Raw genomic sequence first — 19,115 nt, 5'->3', positions numbered from 1 at the left:
GTTAAAAAATACACCCAAATTTCAATGACGTTTTAACAGAGATGGAATGAAAGTGACGGGCAAGCTGAGCACAGAGAGAGACAGAAGAGGAAATGAAGAAGAAAAATGAAACAAAGGGAGGAAAGAAGGAAGGAGGGGAAGGGAGGAGGAAGGTAGAGAGGGAATAAAATAGCTTCATAAAGCTTACAATAAATTCTTAAAATACAAGAATCTGCCTTGCAGAAAAAAAGATATTGTTAGATGTCAGGAGTCTGGGCATATATTATTTGAGAAAAAAGTAATTTAGGGAATTTAAAAAACCTGTTAGCAAAAGTTGAAAAAAAGAATGAAAGCATCCTAATTTTCACCTTTGCATTTAGACGGGCCTCTGGATACAGAAGAAATGGTCTTTAATACTGAACTTAGGGTTTCTTTCCTTTCTAAATAAAGGGTGGGTTTTTGCCATATTTAGGCTTTCATTCACTAAGGTTTTTTTTCCTTAGGATACATGTTCTCTACCCTACCTTTGTGACATCTAGGCAATGTCAGTGCATCAAGAATGAAGCTACATCATTCATAAGGATGAAGCTACATCATTCATAAAACATTAAAAATGGAGAATGGTCCAAAGTTCAAGTTATTCACTGCAGTCATCTGTGGCAAGAAGTAGCAGTCCACACTGGGAAACATTTATAAACAAAGTAAATTCTCTCCACCAGGGATTTATATTTATTAGTAATTACAAGAAATTTTTGAGCATCCCTAGAAAACAATGTGTGTGTATAAGAAGTAATAAGGACTTGGAAAGAAATGAATATTAATAACTGTTATCTGTTGTTCTTCAAGAGATTGTTAGCATAAATTCAGAATGACACATATGATCTGGTTGCCTTCTATAAAATTGTGGCCTCTTCGTAGATATGTAATATTAACTAAATGTAATAAAAATTCCTTTCAATCTTAGGACCAGCTCCATGCTCAGCTATAGAAGGAAACAAGTAATTCAGCCTCAGAGTTACTAGGCCTGTGGACCTTGCTCTGCTAGGCCCAATGGATAGAGGTGCCTTGTGTGGTTCACGGCAGGGCTCCACTTGCTAGAAACTGATGCAGACAGCAGAGGGCTTCTTCATACAGAGACAGAGCTTCCTAATTTACTCCCCGAGAGAATTATCTTAAAAGAGTATGAAGCAGTGGGAAGAATAGAAGCAATCATTGTTGACTTCATTTTTGTCTTGTACCAGACAAGAAAAGGTCCTTCTGGATTTAACCACCAAGTGGACATGCCCCACAGGGAACCCCCCCGGCCCCGCCCCCGACCAGTCTTGCAAACCTGGCCCTATTGCAAAACCTCTGTATCAGCCAGTGCCCAGCAGAAATGGCTGGCTGAGAGCGTAACCCAACAGGTGCTTAGAAAGGCCATCCTTCAAAGGTGTGGGAAGAGCTGACGGAACAGGAAGGGCGAAACACCTTGGAATCAACGCTAGCTGATAGCCACGACCATGCTTGGGTTTGGAGGCTCACGGGAAGGGTGCGGTGTGCTTGAAACTCAGAGAAAACTAAGGAAGTTTCTTACACCCCAAGGAAGAAACGTAAGATTCAACGGCGACCACTGCCAGTCCCTGCTGAGCTAGGTTGTTGTTGGTCACATCTGACTCTCTGCGGCCCATGGACTATAACCCGCCAGGCTCCTCTGTCCATGGGATTTCCCAAGCCAGAATAACTGGAATGGGTTGCCTTTCCTTTCTCCAGGGTATCCAATCCGTGTCTCCTGTATTGGCCAGAGGATTCTTTACCGCTAGCACCATCTGGGAAGCCCTTAGGGGCAAATGTACATCCACTAAACACTGTCCAGGTACTCCCCAGCTCCTACTGCTGCCTCCCACTGGCAGAATCCAGTGCTACATCGCTCGTCCCCACTGCTTTTTCATTATTCTTTTTAAGATTTTTTTTTTAATGCAGATCATTAAAAAAAAAATCTTTTTTGAATTTGTCATAGTACTGCTTCTGTTTTATGTTTTGTTTTTTTTGTCCCCAAGCCATATGTCCCCAAGCCATTTTAGCTCCCCAACCAGGAATTGAACCTGCACCCCCTGAATTGAAAGGTGAAGTCTTAACACTGGTTTACCAGAGCCAGCCCCATTATTCTTGTAATAAAATCTAAAAATACAAATCTCTTTCAAGGCTCTACATGAGCAAGGGTCTACTCTTCCAACTCCACTTAATACAACCCACCCCTCTTGTTCACTGCATTTTAGCTGCATTTGACTTCCTTGCTATTTCAGGAAATGTTTGGGGGTCTTTGCTGGATATGCTGTTTTCTGTTCTTGAAGCATAGTTCCTCCAGAATTTAGTTGCCTCCTGTTTTTCTCCAAATGTTCTTTTGGTAAAGCCAGATCCCAGCTCTAACCTAAATGGACTTGTTCTACTTGGGTTCACCACTCTAGCTGAGTTAGTGTCTTCTTGCATTAGAATTATCTCATTTACCTGTTTATTTGTTGTCTTTCTTCCTCTACTAAAATATTAGCTCTATAAGAGGAGAGATTTGCCTGTCTTGTCCACCAATATCTCTCCAGAGCCTAAAACATGGGGAAAGTCATCCAGTTGTGTCCCATGAATGTTCACTCTGTGAACCCATGGACTGTAGATCACCAGGCTCCTCTGTCTAGGAAATTCTCCAGGCAAGAATACTGAAGTGGGTTGCCATTCCTTTCTCCAGGGAATCTTCCCAACCCAGGGCCTGAACCCAGGCCTCCCACCATTGCAGGCAGATCCTTTACTGTCTGAGCCACCTGGGAAGTCCTAGAACATGATAGGACTCAGTAAACATTTGTTAAGTGAATGAATGTGTATGAAATTGAATAAACGTGCATTCCAACTAGTTTGCCTAATTGGAAATGCCTAAAAGCACTCTTTCTTTCAGATACGACCTTTAAATTGTTACCTCCTTTAACTTACAACAAACAAAATAAAACACTAGGCTCTGAGAAGGTTAAAAATACTTATAATTTAGCTCTTGTACTTGACATATTTAAATTCAATAGAGGAATAAGCAATTTATATATAACTGTAACACCAGACGGAATATACATGCAATAATAGGAATTATATGTGTTAAATGGTTTTAAAAAATGCAAATATGTCATTTGAATAGAAGTTGGGAGGAAGTGTATTCGAGGTAGACATTGAAAATAGTAAAGATTTTAACAGGTGGGAATGAAGAGGAGGAGACATAATCAGACAAGTACAAGCTAAGGTGAAATATGAAAAGTTCTCGACCACATTTGGGATGAATGAGTAATACAGTTTTGTTGGACAATAACAAAGATTAATATGTATGGTGTGATTATCATTAACCATGTATAATATAATTTAATCTCCAAATAACTCTATAACAATAATTATTATTATGACCATTTCATAGATGAAGAATCTGAACAACAGAGATGAATTTACTCACCCAAAGCCTAGGAAGCTGTAGAAACAAGGAGTTGAACTAATGCAGCTTGAATGCAGACCAGTATTTTAAAATCAACCAGAAAGGTAGATGGAAGCCTAGGAAGAAAACTTCTTGAATGCAAAGCTACAGATTTGGTGTGTAATCAAGAAAGTGATAGAGAATTGAGCATGATTTTGAGCAAGGTTTATATGGAAGCAATATAGAATAACATTATATGTTATATTTTTGTATAATATTAAATATAATGCGTGTATATACGCTATCATGCTTCCCAGGTGGTGCAGTGCTAAAGAACCTGCCTGCCAATGAGGAAGACTCAGGAGAGGTGGGTTCAATCCTGGGTCAGGAAGAACTCCTGGAGAAGCAAATGGCAACCCACTCCAGCAATATTCCTGCTGGAGAATTTCATGGACAGAGGAGCCTGATGGGCTACAGTCCATGGGGTCACAAGGAGTCCAACATGACTGAGTACCCACACATAGTTCATCTATACTATAAAGCATATAATTTACATACGTATGTATGAAATACATAGAGAGAAAGACAAAGGAAATACAGCTAAAAGTTAACATTATTTACAAGCATATAAATTATGGGAAAATCTTAATCTTCTTTTACTTCCTGTATTTATTAAAATTTTAAAATTTCAAGATACTTTGTTTTAATAATCAGAAAAATAAAATTTAGAGTTTACCACTCACGTCCAGAAGTTCATCTATAAAAGTCTAAGGTAGGTCAGTCCTCAAGGTAGCAGGAAGAACGTCATGGACTCCAGGGCAATGATGAAGTTCAAGTAAGAAAAGGTGAATGGGATGCCCTTCAAAGAAAAAGTCTAAGTGTCAAGGCAAATGGCATTCTTTATGAAGGGAATAGGCACATGGCTCTGATCTCCCAAGAAAACAAGTTGGTAACTCATGGCTTGTTTTATTTTGCCAGAGCTTCAGCTCTTATTTACATAGAAACACATTTCCATTTTTGCAGAGAAAGTTGGAGGAGAATTAGAAATCCATATACATTTTTTTACACATATAACTTTTCTTTTTTTAAAAGATAGAAGTTATTTATTTCACATAATGGACTTGGATATATTTTTTTCTTATTTTTGAAGAATGTGGTAAAAACACTGAACATGAGGCCTACCTTTGTAACACAAGTGTAACCACAGTTTTGTGAGCCATAGGCATGATATATGGCAGATATCTGGACCTGACTTATCTTGTCTAGCTGAAACTTCATAAAGTTTTCAAGAATTGATTTATCATGTACATGAAGGCATCGATTTTAAAGCTTAATTTAGGTTCAGCTTCAATCAAGTTGCCCAGTCGTGTCTGACTCGTTGTGACCCCATGGACTGTAGCCTGCCAGGCTCCTCTGTCTAGGCAAGAATACTGGAGTGGGTAGCCATTCCCTTTTTCAGGGGATCTTCCCAACTCAAGGACTGAACCTGGGTATCTCGCATTGCAGGAGGATTCTTTACCACCCGAGCCCCCAGAGAAACAGTCATTAGGAATAAAGCATGCTTCATTTTTATCATCACTATTCAGTCCTTATCAGAATCATCTTTATCCAGAAGGATTAATAATATAAGCAGAATGAAAATCTTTCTTCATACATGCAAATGTGAAGCATATGTACTTTGTTGCTATGGATCAGTCTAAATTTTTTGTTAGCGATAAAGTTTTGAAAAGATTACAATGGTAAAATTTGCTCAGTGTGAAAAAATTTAAAATAGAAGAAAGAAAGTAATTTATAAAAATATATAAAATAGAAGAAAGAAAATATTGTTTTTCAATATGATCATGTGGACATCACTGAAAAATTTGGTGGTCTTTCCTTCTTGTCTATTTCTAAAAAATATATATATGTGTATTTGATATCATAATATATGTATAATTTTCATGTCTTTTAAGTTTGAGGTTATAAAATAAAATTTTCCCATATTATAAATAAACTAATTAATAATTAGCTCACATTCAACCATATGGAAGAATCACAATTTGACTATTTTCCTATTATATCAGCACCAAACTTCAATCTTCAATAATATCTATATGAGTAAATTTATTTTCCCACTTATCTCTATCCATATTTCTGATATAATATTTAATAAATTTTTTTGATTCTTAAGGTTATGCATTTTCATTATTATTTAACATGCACAATTATATAATATGGAAAAAATTTAAATTGTCCCTATATCTGCCCATATACATGCAATCACTGCCAACTATTGTCCACATTTTGCTCCATTGCCCTTTTTATTTTCACAAATAAAGCACTGCATATTTTACATGCAACAACATATTATAAATATCAATGTGTCCACATTGTTGTTCTTAGCAGATCGTCACATGGATTTATCATAATTAACCAGTCCAGTTCTTGGGCCAGAACCTATGGCAATTCTGTGTATAGGTCCTTAGCCTACCCTGAAGTGTCTTGTCACGCTTTGTTGTAAAAGTGGAATTGCAGAGTATGCAGTGTACACGTTTTATCATATCCATTGTCAAATCCTCTAATGAGGATATTGCAGGGCGGTTTGACAATGGATATGATAAAACATGTACAGCACACACTCTGCAGTCCCTCACTAGAGGATTTGTTGTTTGCAGTCACTAAATTGTGTCCAAGTTTTGGCAACCCCATGGACTATAGATGACCTGACTCCTCTATCCCTGGGATGTCCCAGACAAGGATACTAGTGTGGGTTGCCATTTCCTCCTCCAGGAGATCTTCCCAACCCAGGGATTGAACCCATGTCTCCTGCATTGGCAGGAAGATTCTTACCACTAAGCCACCTGGGAAGCCCCTTTAGAGGATTAACATGCAACTTTCCCCAGATTCTTTCTCAGCATCACCATTTTTTAAAATCGTCATTTTTCTGAAAGATAGAATGGTTATATATGTGTGTTTCACTTCATTTGCATATAATTAGAGCTAAATTTTTTTATTGTTTGTTATATCCATGTATTTTCTAAATTAATTATTTAGGTATGGTGTCAGTTTTCATGGAGATGCTTACTCATTCTTATGAATTTGAAATTAAATTTTGTATTTCAAGGATATTAAACGATTCTTATATATTTTTGCATGTGCGAAAGAATATATTCCACATATATACTTTCTGCCTTTTAACTTAACTGTTATAGCACAAAACCTTAAATTTTTATATACTCAAATCAATATCTTGAATTGTAGATTCGTCTTAGTAGTATATTATGACTTCCTAAGCGCATAATTATTTCACATTAATATTCACAGTTTTTTAAGTTTTAATAATTTATTCATACACTTAAATACTTAATCCATTTGATAACATTTTTTGCATTTAATATAGGTGCGTCAACATTTATTTGCTTGTTTAGTCTTGAAATGATAGACTCAACTATTGGATTATAATTCTTCTTCCATTCAATGCCTAACATTTTGCAAATATCTAGGAGTATCTTTTGTATGGTAAAGCTAAGGCCAGAGACAATAAGATGACAAATGGCCTAATTTTAAGAAGTAACCAGTTTTCGAACAGTTTGAGGGGAGCATAGACTCATAACAATTACTCTGTAAAGACGGCTTTAGCAATGGCATCTGTACAGAATCTTAATTGTGTGTAATATTTTGATGGAAAAAAGATGAAGTAGAAGACAGTACAGGTAAAAAGAGAGATTGTCTCTTATAGTTTCCTTCTTTTTCAATTTTAAGGCAAACCACTATTTCTAATGTAATTTAATTTATTGACATCAAGAATGGAAGTTTTCTAGTTTTAGCATCATGGCACTATAATATGCTATCTCTGCCTGAAGATATCCCATCTGTGTTTATATTCACATATATATTCATTACATAAATGCTAAAGGAATGGGAACTTGTCCAGTTTCATAATTTTTAAACATAGATCATTGTGCCTTAGAAAGATTTTGGGGACAATGTATTTGGCTCTTTCTTTTCATTTATCTATTATTATTATAAAGCTTAACTTTCATTTAGGCCCCAAAACTTTCTTATTGCCTTAGTACATAGGGTTCACATGAGAAACTCAAGAGAAAGGACTATCTTGGTCCACTTACCCTAAGTTGGTTGTAAAATCTTGAGTCTTCTTCATGGTTAAAATGTTGTACTGACTATAGAATTACAAGGCAACGAATAAGCTCTGCTGACAACTGCAGAAAGTATTCCATGAGGAAAAAAAAAAAACTCATCATTTTTCACAAGCTGATTCTGTTTTCCTCAGACATATTGTAAGCTTGCATTGTCCTCACATCCAATGATGAATGTATGTTGATGCCTTTTTCTGCTTTAAAAAATACATTTCCGTCTGAGTTGTTTGTCACAAGTGTTTAGACACACAGCTGTCTATCTGCAGTGGTTCTGCATACTTGTATGTTGAAGAATACATTCCAGTAAATGTTTTTATAATCCAACAGTACTGTCTGTTCCTTTGTTCCTGACTCAATTCTGGAGTCTTCTTAATTTTACAGAACTATTACTTCTGCTTATGACTAATGGAAAACAGCAATCCAAACACAGCTTGAAAATTAGAACCTAAAGCTAAGGAATATTGCCATTTTAACACTCTAAAATTTGAAATACTCTGTCACTAGTTGCTGCAAGAACAGTATTACTAGAGTGAATATTAAGGGATTGGGGGTGAGGGAGCAAGGCACAGATGTTCTCTAACAAAGCATGAGGGGAAATAAAAGGGCACGACTGTGCACACTTTCAAGGAAAGAGGATAATCTGCAAGCCAAATCCAAACTGTGCTAAATATCAATATCTTGTCCTGTGCTAAGTCACTTCAGTCTTGTCCAACTCTTTGCAACCGAGTGGACTGTACCCTACCAGGTTCCCTTGTCCATGCAATTCCCCAGGCAAGAATACTGGAGTAGGTTGCCATTTCCTCTTCCAGGGGATCTTCCAGACTCAGGAATCGAACTCACGTCTCCAGTGTCTCCTGCATTGCAGGTGGATTCTTTTACCGCTGAGCCACCTGGAAAACCAGTTTTTGTGGGATGATACATTATGAAGCGCATTTTCCTTTCACTTCCTTTAGTTGCAGAGATTCTAGTTACAGTCTGCATAAACGCTGTCCTTAAGCAGGATGTATCTAGGAATAGCTTGTATTAGTCTTTGTGTTCATAACTGGAGCTTGATCTTACATCAGAGCTTATGAAGCACTTTCAGGAGACGGTTTCATTACATAATTGAGGCAGTTCTGTGAACACCCATTTTGTGGGTGAAATTAGCAAGAATCAGAGACTTAAGAGATGCTCGCCGCAGAAAAAATGCTAATGAAAATTAACCTCACTCAGACAAACACATGATTAACTTTAACCATCTGAAAATGGTTGAATATTGACAGTTTCATATGGTTCAGCCTGATACATCTGGAAATATTTATTTGGCTGGCCAAACATTTGTTCCATAAGATGGTAATGGAACCACCAGAATGAATTTTTTGGCCACCCCAATAGTTAAGTGACAATACAAGACAGGATACACATAATCAAATGTCAAAGTGAGTGACAAATGTAATAAATGCTACTGACAGACAATAATTATGTCAACTCAAGATGAGCACAGCAAAGACTGAGTGATCAGTCTCCCCTCCATGACTGTCTCCTGTAGCTGACTTCTCCCTCAGGGCAGTACCGGTGTCTCTTCAGGGCCCTGAGTCAGGTAGAGGTCTCCACTTGACGATGCTGCCACAAGCCCAGACTTGGTCTCATACACTGACACCTACGTCTCCTCATTCGTAGCTTCACTTTGCTCTTTCTCCCATTGTCCCCACATTAGAAACTCTACATCTCTCTGGGCCGTATCCTTATCTTCCTTTTTCTGTGGCAGCTATGAGACCAAGACCAGTGGAAGCTCCCTTGAAGTCATGAACACATCAGTTTCCCTTTTGAAAATGTCTACCACTTTTATAATTCATGCATAACTCAACCATAGAATCATAGCTATTTTTTTAAATTTGTTTTTTTTTTAAAATAACCTCTTCATTGTAGTACAAATGCATGGCAAAGATCCAAACAGTAGAAATCTACAACTCAATAAATTTCACAAAGTCGGCAGCTCCATGGACACACACCCAGAGAAGAAAACGAGATTGTTAATGATTCAGAAATTTCTTCTTGCCTGCTCCCAGCCGCCATTCCTACCTCAGACCAAGTATCTTGACCTATCACCATCATGTAGTTTTGACTTTTTTGAATTTTCTAATTGTTTATTTACGTATCGTTTTGCACTGGGTTTTCGTTGGTGAGCGGCACGAGAGGGGGCCGCTCTGTTTGGAGTGCACAGCCCCCTTATTGCCATGGCTTCCTTTATTGCAGAGCATAGGCCCTAGGGCGCATGCGCTCAGTAGTTGCAGCTCTGGGGCTCTAGAGCACAAGCTCAGTAGTTGTGACTCACAGGCTTAGTTGCTACGTGGCACGTGGAATCTTCCTGGACCAGGGATCGAACCTGTGTCTCCTGCATTGGCAGGTGGATTCTTTACCACTGAGTCAACAGGGAAGCCCTGAACTTTCTATATATATGGGATCATACAGTATGTACTCTGTTGTGCAGGACTTTTTTCTTAACAGTTTGTTGGTGAGATTCATTCTTCTTCTTAGGCACTACAGTATTTCACTCATTGTTTTTGGAGTATTTCATTAAATAAACCTACGGGGTTGTTTTCAGTTTATGACTATTAGGAATCTTGATGGTGTTAATATCCTAAGGCACATATTCTGCTGCCCAAAGTGCAAGCATTTTCGTGGGGTGTATAACCAGTAGTGGTGGGCGTAATTTCTGCTTCAATAGATAACACCAAGAATTTTCCCAAAGCTTTTGAAATGATTCATACTCTTCTCCAATAGTTAATATTGTGGTCTCATAAGTATAGAGAAATTCCAGTGAGAGTATAATAATACCTCATTGTGTTTTTAATTTGTAGTTTGCTAACATAAATGACCTAGAGCAACTTCATAGGTTTGTAAGCTATTTGGATGTCATCTTTTAAAAATTCCAACTCAAGCCTTTCCTTTTAACAAAAATGTGCTTTTTGTGTGCGAATTTGTAGGAGTTATATATTCTGAACATAAGTTCTTCATAGTATTTTCGATCACTCTTTTTTTCTGCTTTCTTATTGGTATGTTTTAAACAATTGAATTTATTAGTTGTAATAATATAGCCTAGCTGATCCAGGTTTTTCTTATGATTAGTAGGAATTATATCTTGTATAGGAAATTTTTGTCAATCCTCAAGACTTTCTCATGTTATTTTCTGGACACTTGATAAATTGTTAACTTTCATAACTGGATCTGTGTCACTTTAAAGTTAATTTGTGCATGATATGAGACAAGGCCAGTATTCATTTTTTCCTAAATGACCAGCAAATTGGGCTACTACCATTTATTGAGAAAACTGTCAAAAAGGTTTAGTCACTCTTCTGGAAAGTTTAATTTTCATAAGATATATGTTCATATATATTGATAGATATGTTTCTGGATTTTTAAAATATTCGTTTATTTATTTGGCTGCAACAAGTCTTAGCTGCAGTGTGTGGGTTCCTGACCAGGTTTTGAACCCAGGTTCCCTATATTGGGAGTGCAGAGTCTTAGCGACTGGGAGGTCCCTGTTTTTTTAATTCTATTCTATTGGTCTATTTGTATTTCTTTAAGCTAACACTCTACTGTCTTAACTATTGCTCATTAACATGTTGAATTGAAATCCTTCAACTTTGTTCTTTCTCATGATTACCTTATTCTTAGCCACGTTCATGTTCATATAAAATTTGAAATCATCTTCATAATTTTCACAAAAAAATTCACCAAAACTCTTGCAAGGATTTTCACTTCAAGAGATTTTTCACTTCAAGGGATTTTATTAAACCAAATGACAGTGGAAAGAATTAACATTTTTCCATGCACAATAATTTGTTTCAATATTCTACAGGGTTTTTGTGCAATAGTCTTAAATGAATTTTAATAGATTCAATTTTAGATATTTGATGCTTTTTCATATTAAGGTAAACAGCATCATCTAAAAAATAATTCAACTGGGTTATTGCTGGTGTAGAGAAATGCAACCGATTTTTGTACATTGGACATGTACCCAGTGACTTTACCAAATGCATATAATAAGACATATAGGTTGTAGATTTTAAGTTTTCTGTAAACATGATCATGCCATCTGCAAATATTTATTTTTATTTTATGTTTCAAGTCTATGCCTTTCTCTTACCAATTGCTCTGTAAGGAACCTCCAACCCAATGTTGAATAGTGGTGGTGATCATAAGCATTTCTGTCTCTTCTTCAATTTGACTTGGGGAAAGCTGTTAATATTCTAATATTAAGCATGATTTTTTTTTCAAATACACTGTATCAGATTAAGTTTACTCCTACCTTTCCACTTTACTAGAACTTTGGGGGATGTTGTTTTATAATATTTTCATTTTCTCTGTGTCTCTCTTTGTCTCTGTCTTTGTGAGACTATCAAAATCTCTGATCAGTTTCTTGTCATGTGGCCATCACTCATTAATAGGTAAATGTTTTGAAAGAGAAAGCAGTACGGAATGTTGCACCCATGTCTCCTTGGAATTCTGATTTCTCCACCTTGACTACAACATTTCATTCATCTGAAATGTTATTATCTCAGCTCCATGGGGCTACTTGAAGAGTCTTTGCTCAATTCCCTTTCTTCCTAGAAGCTACTTTACCTTATTAAATGCCCCATCTGTCAGCTCATTTTGCCTGAGAAAATGCCTCCAGAGGAAAAGCAGAACCAAGGTTGACTCATTTGACTGGACTTTCCACCATCTTTGCCCCTCAAGTCTGGGCTGCCTGGGTAGATCTTTGATTCCATATTTTAACCAGATTTTCCAGTTATTCTGGGCAGCAGGGTTAATCTTAGCCAGAATCTAGCACGTCTTTGCTAGAAAATGTTATTCACTCAGTCGTGTCTGACTCTTTATGACTCCATGGACTGTAGCCCGCCAGGCTCCTCTGTCCATGGGATTCTCCAGGCAAGAATATTGGAGTGGGTTGCCATGCCCTCTTCCAGGGGATTATTCTGACCCAGAGATCGAACCAGCATTTCTTACGTGTCCTGCATTGCCAGACAGGTTATTTACCACTAGTACCACTAGGCTCAGATGGTAAAGCATCTGCCTGCCATACAGGAGACCTGGGTTCGATCCCTGGGTTGGGAAGATCTCCTGGAGAAGGAAATGGCAACCCACTCCAGTACTCTCGCCTGGAGAATCCCATGGATGGAGGAGCCTGGTAGTCTACAGTCCATGGGGTCACAAAGAGTTGGACACGACTGAGTGACTTAACTTTGCTTCACTTCATATACATATATACACATATGCATATATATATATACATATCTATTCTTTTTCAGATTCTTTTCTCATATAGGTTATTACAGAATATTGAGCAAAATTCCCTGCATTGTATAGTAGGTCCTTGCTGGTTCTCTATTTTATATGTAGTAGCCTGTATATGTTATTCGCAAACACCTCAATCCCCCCTTTCCCCTTCAGTAACCGTAAGTTTGTCTCCTGTCTGTGAGGACACATGTCTGTTTTGTCCTATGTCCTGTGTCTGCTCCATAATAAGTTCATTTGTATCACTTTTAATTTTTTTTTAATTTTAATTTTTACTTTATTTTACTTTACAATACTGAATTGGTTTTGCCATACATTGACATGAATCCACCACGGGTGTACATGAGTTCCCAAACATGAACCCCCCTCCCACCTCCCACCCCATATCATCTCTCTGGAATGCAAACTAGTACAGCCACTATGGAGAACAGTGTGGAGATTCCTTAAAACATTGCAAATAGAACTGCCTTATGACCCAGCAATCCCACTGCTGGGCATACACACCAAGGAAACCAGAATAGAAAAAGACACATGTACCCCAATGTTCATCGCAGCACTGTATCACTTTTTAGATTTCACATTTAAGTGATATTATATGGCATTTGTCTTTGACTTCCTCCATGTGGTATGATAATCTCTAGGTTCATCCATGTTGCTACAGCATCATTTCATTATTTCTTTTTAATGGATGAGTAATATTCCACTAGGAATTCCCTGGTGGCTCAGTGTTAAATAATCTGTCTGCCAATGCAGAAAAAGGGTTGAATTCCTGGACTGGGGAGATCCCCTGGAGAAGGAATTAGCAACCCACACCAGAATTCTTGCCTGGAAATCCCATGGACAGAGGAGCCTGGTGGGCTACAGTCCATGGGGTCGCAAAAGAGTCAGGCATGACTGAGCAACTAAACAACAACAAGAAACATTCCGTTGCATATACGCACCACATCTTCTTTTTCCATTTGTCTGTTCAGGGGCCCTGAGGTTACTTCCATGTCTTGGACTCTATAACTAGTATTGAAACAGTTCACTGCTGTGTTCCCCTTCCCTGGAATTGGTGTACTTGCCTTTAGTGTTAGCTTCTTCACTTTATGTTGGCTCCTGGCCTGAATGATGGAGGGTGCTTTTCTCACTTATGCCTAAATCCTGGTGGCATATGCCACAGCCTCTGCTCAGTCAAGTTCCTCAATAGAAAATACTTCATTGTGTGTAGGCCCTCCTAACACTTAGATGGTCTAAACCACAAGGACAGCACTTGCTGGCCTCTCTACTAGCATCTTCTGGGCGGCAGCTCCTATAGCCATATTCTTTAATTCAGCGTGTTTCTATTAATAACTCTCCATCAACACACAAGTGCACAGTTGGCCCCTCCCCATATATACATAGACATAAACATCAGTCAGTCAGTTCAGTTGCTTAGTCGTGTCTGTCTCTTTGTGATCCCATGGACTGCAGCACGCCAGGCCTCTCTATCCATCACCAACTCCCAGAGTTCACTCAAACTCCCATTGAGTCGGTGATGCCATCCAACCATCTCATCTTCTGTTGTCCCCTTCTCCTCCTGCCTTCAATCTTTCCCTGCATCAGGGGTTTTTGCCAATGAGTCAGTTCTTCGCATCAGGTGGCCAAAGTATTGGAGCTTCAGCTTCAACATCAGTCCTTCCAATGAATATTCAGGACTGATTTCCTTTAGGATGGACTGGTTGGATCTCCTTGCAGTCCAAGGGACTCTCAAGAGTCTTCTCCTACACCACAGTTCAAAAGCATCAATTCTTCTGTGCTCAGGTTTCCTTATGGTCCAACTCTCACATCTATATATGACTACTGGAAAAACATCCCTTTGACTGATGGATCTTTGTTGGCAAAGTAATATCTCTGCTTTTTAATATGCTGTCTAGGTTGGTCATAACTTTTCTTCCAAGGAGTAAGCATCTTTTAATTTCATGGCTGCAGTCACCATCTGCAATGATTTTGGAGCCCCCCAAAATAAAGCCTGTAACTATTTCTGCTATTTCTTCATCTATTTGCCATGAAGTGATGGGACCAGATGCCATGATCTTCATTTTTGAATGTTGAATTTTAAGCCAACTTTTTCACTCTCCTCTTTCACTTTCATCAAGAGGCTCTTTAGCTCTTCTTTGCTTTCTGCCATAAGGGTGGTGTCATCTGCATATCTGAGGTTATTGATATTTCTCCCAGCATTCTTGATTCCAGCTTGTGCTTCATCCAGCCCAGCATTTCTCATGAGGTACTCTGCATATAAGTTAAATAAGCAGGGTGACAATATATAGCCTTGATATACTCCTTTCCCTATTTGGAACCATATGGCATAAACATATTACCTTCAAATCTGTGAATATGACTATATCAGTGATCAACTATAAGGTCAACCAATTTTCAATTATTTCATAGAAAACTTTAAATTTGTTCTTTGGAAATTTAACTTATTTAGTTGTTTGTTTTATTTTCTCTTACTCTGGACATTTGTCTATTAGAGATGATTTAAATCTCAAATGGAATAATAAAAAATGCATTTTTATTAGTAAAGCAACTGAATAAATATTGTGAGACATCACATTGTAAATAAAGCATTCAAAATGGTCAGCTATCTGTTTATATGGATATTTGCAGTTTTTTTTTTTTTAATCTCAAAATGAGCTTATTTCATGTAATAACTATATGGGTCCCAAGGAGGAACAAGGGTACAAATAGCTGTAAAATGAGATCCATCCTGTAGTTAGGAAGTTTGAGATGGCCATGGACACATTGCTATATTCAAAATGGATAACTGACAAGGACCTACTCTACAGCCCAGGGAACTCTGCTCAATGTTATGTGGCAGCCTGGATGGGAGGGTGGTTTGGGGAGAATAGATACATGTATATGTATGGCTGAGTCCCTTTGCTGTTCATCTGAAACTACCACAATACTGCTACTGGTTATACCCCAACGCAAAATTAAAAGTCTGAAAAAAAAAATGAGACCCATCCCTTGCTTTCTATAAGGTAAAGGTTAATTTTAAAAATTATGATTTTGCCGGGGAGAGAGGGCAGTGATAAGTCAAAATATATAAGTAAGTAGCTGGAATAAAATAAGTGTTCCAAAATTTAAAAAAAAATGCTTAAAAATCAAGTATGGTAAAAGATGACACCACTTTCTACTGAAGTTTTTCCTAAAGGCTTGGTGGATGACTGGGGTTTGAGTGAGGTGTTAATGTAAAGCTAAAGAAGGATCCTAGGGAGGCGGAGAGGCATGGAAACAGAAGACTATCAAAGACGTCTAGTTAAGAGCACAGTATGCCTAGAACGGAGTGTGTGACAGAGGATGTGAAAGGACTTAGGGATACAGAGATCAGAGTATGAACCTACTGTGCTTGGAATGTAAGATTTAGGACTTGAATCCCTCTGTGGGCAGTCAGTGGAGAACTACTGAAGAATCTTGATCAAGAACGTGACAGAAAGGAGAGAATAGGTGAGATGGATTAACAGGAGGGAGGCAGGAGTTGGAGGAATCTGATAAACCTGGAGGCCAGCTGGTTCAGTCCAGTGTGGCAAGAGTGACATCAGGGAGCAAGCACTTAGAGGACAAGCACTTGAATGGCATCTGGGCCACAGTGGGAACTTGTTAATTCACTCCCGCATCCTTTCAAATTCATTGGATTAATAATCGATAAAAAAATCTTTGCAAAATCAACGGTTGAACCAAGAATATTCAAGCACGATATTCTGTGTCTAGCAGAAACTCCAAAAGTGTTTTTAGAACAAATGAATGAAAGAATGCCTGGGTGGCTCTCCATGGTGTCTGAAACCTCAAGGATGATTTTGTACAAAGACAATAGTCACTGTACAGATTTGTTCCTACGTGAGGGCTTTTTCCTCCCTTGAGAGCAAGTTGAAGGCAGAGAGAGTTGCAGGCAAAACCTAGATGTTTTATCCAGGGAGACTGCATTTGTACCTAAAAACTTTCTATTTCAAATAAAAGTGGGTAGAGAATCAAAGCTTTAAAGAGTTCCTGGTGTTGGAAAACCTATCTGCTGCTTTCACAAGTTTTTAAAAATCAATGGGACCAAACGGCTCTTGTCCAGATCAAAACTCATCAGTTGCAGGTTCTCTGGGACCACAGACCCGGCTGTGGTCCCGTCTGTTCGGTATTCCATGAGTGCTGAACAACCAGGAAGCAGTCAGAGGAGCTTGTCTACCAGCTTATAGTTAGCATGGATATTTTCTCTCTCTCTCGGATGCTTCTTTCCACTGTGAAAAAAAGGCATAAGGCATTTCATTATGTTAATGGAGCATGAGAGACACAAATAAAGCACTCAGGTCATACTGGGGATCTGTGAGAAGAGAATATTTTAAAATACCTGTAGGTGGTTCACTAACACAGGTAATTGAGTTTCACCATATTTCTCCTTTGAGCCTTTCCATGGGATGTTCTGTCACACGGTTAAGAAAGGTAGTGGGGAGTAAGTCAAGCCTTTTAAGGAAGCACTGCCTTCCTTAGCTTGATCCTTTAAAAAAAATGCACTTTCTTAACTTGCTTAATGCTCCCTTTTATAGCAATCTTTTTTTTTTTTAACTCTAAAAGAAGCCAACCCATTTTTAGAGAAATAGCAAAGGTGTTAACACTCCCACTTAAAGTGACACAGATATTTCACAAAAGAGCACGGGACGTGTTCAAGGCGGTATGCACAGTGATGACATGGGCGCCCCTCCGTGTGCATTAGGAGGACAAATCGCTCTCTTGGTAATTCTAAACATGTGTAAGTTATAACCTCCCTCCTGAAAAAGGATTTTCTTCCCTCTCTTTATTGTAATCACATGCCTTTCAGTGCAGGCTTACTTTACCTTTCATCTACATTAAGAATAGTTGGCACTCAGGGATGCATTTAAAATTAGGGATTTTTTTTCTCTCTTGCTTTTTCTGAGTTAATAAATCTGTAGATGCACTTCTTAAAAAAAAAAAAAATGGGACAATGGAGCCTAGGCACTGCCACAGTCTTGTTTTGATTTCCTAGTTCTTGTTTCCTCACAGACCTCCCAGTGATCAGAGGAGCTCCAAAAGATGAGCCCTAAATGTACTAATGCACCGGAAGACGTTGTTAACCACAGCATGGGCTAGACACAAGGCCAGGTCCATTCTTTTCTTCTAAACTTGAGGGAGATATTATATAATTGAGATACAACTTTGTGTAAGTTTGAGGGGTGGGCTTCCTAGGTGACTCAGTGGTGAAGGATCCACCTGTCAATGCAGGAGATGTGAGTTTGACCCCTGGTTTGGGAAGATCCCCTGGAAGAGGAAATGGCAACCCACTCCAGTATTCTTGCCTGGAAAGTCCCGTCGACAGAGGAGCCTGATGGGCTACAGTCCATGGGGTCACTGAGTACTCAGGCAAAGGATAACCTGCAGTTGTATATTGCAAGATGAATCCAAGGATCCTTTCATGAATGAGACCCCTATCTCACTTATGGGTCTAAAGAAAGACTGCAAGTGTATGAAAGTAACTGTAGAGCTAGAATAGACATCACTTCAGTGCCAGTTCCTACAAACTGTGACACCCAAGTCCGGAAGGCTTGCCTGTGCCTCCGAAGGGTGGGACAGCTTGTTCAGAGCAGAGGCTCACCCAGTGTTTCTGCAGCACTCAGATCTCTGTGCTAGTCTCCCAGGTCTCCCGTGGCTGTCCATTCACTGACTCAGAGGACAGCACAGTCAGGCTCCTACATCGGGCTATTCAAGTTCAACAGGAGAAAAGTGTTCCCAAGTAGACAAAGGGCTAATTTCCATTCAAGGTTTAACAACAATAGGGCCTTAGGAAACATGCTTAAAAATGTGGCCTTCACCCTGTACATTTGGAAGAAAATCATTCTATTTGGCCCAAAAGTTTTGGAAAGATATCTTTTCCATAAATTCATGGCAAAATATTCTATGTACTTCCACAGGATGGCAAAGAGGTATTTTAAGTAATCCAGTCATTCATTCATTTATTAATGTATTTGTTCATTTATCCACTCAATCAATAAATGTTTACCGAGTTCTAGTAATGTGGAAAGAATAATGAAACAGTAAAAAATCACTGCACTTGTGAACTCATATTCCAGTGAAGGGAAGACAGACAACAAGCTTAAGAAACAAACAGGGAAATTATAGAGCATAGTGAATAATATTCTAGAGAAAGAGAAGTGGGGGACAGAGGAGAGAAAGTATCTTAGGAGTGAGGGTGGGGTTTGGGCAATAAAGATACTTGCTGCTTTTAACAAAGACATAAAGGGGATACACCCACCAGTCATTGTAAGAAGCACTGTATACATTGTCTC

The sequence above is a fragment of the Ovis aries genome, chromosome 3, assembly GCF_016772045.2.
Source record: "Ovis aries strain OAR_USU_Benz2616 breed Rambouillet chromosome 3, ARS-UI_Ramb_v3.0, whole genome shotgun sequence".
Classification (NCBI taxonomy): Eukaryota; Metazoa; Chordata; class Mammalia; order Artiodactyla; family Bovidae; genus Ovis; species Ovis aries.
Note: the sequence above shows the minus strand (reverse complement) of the source record.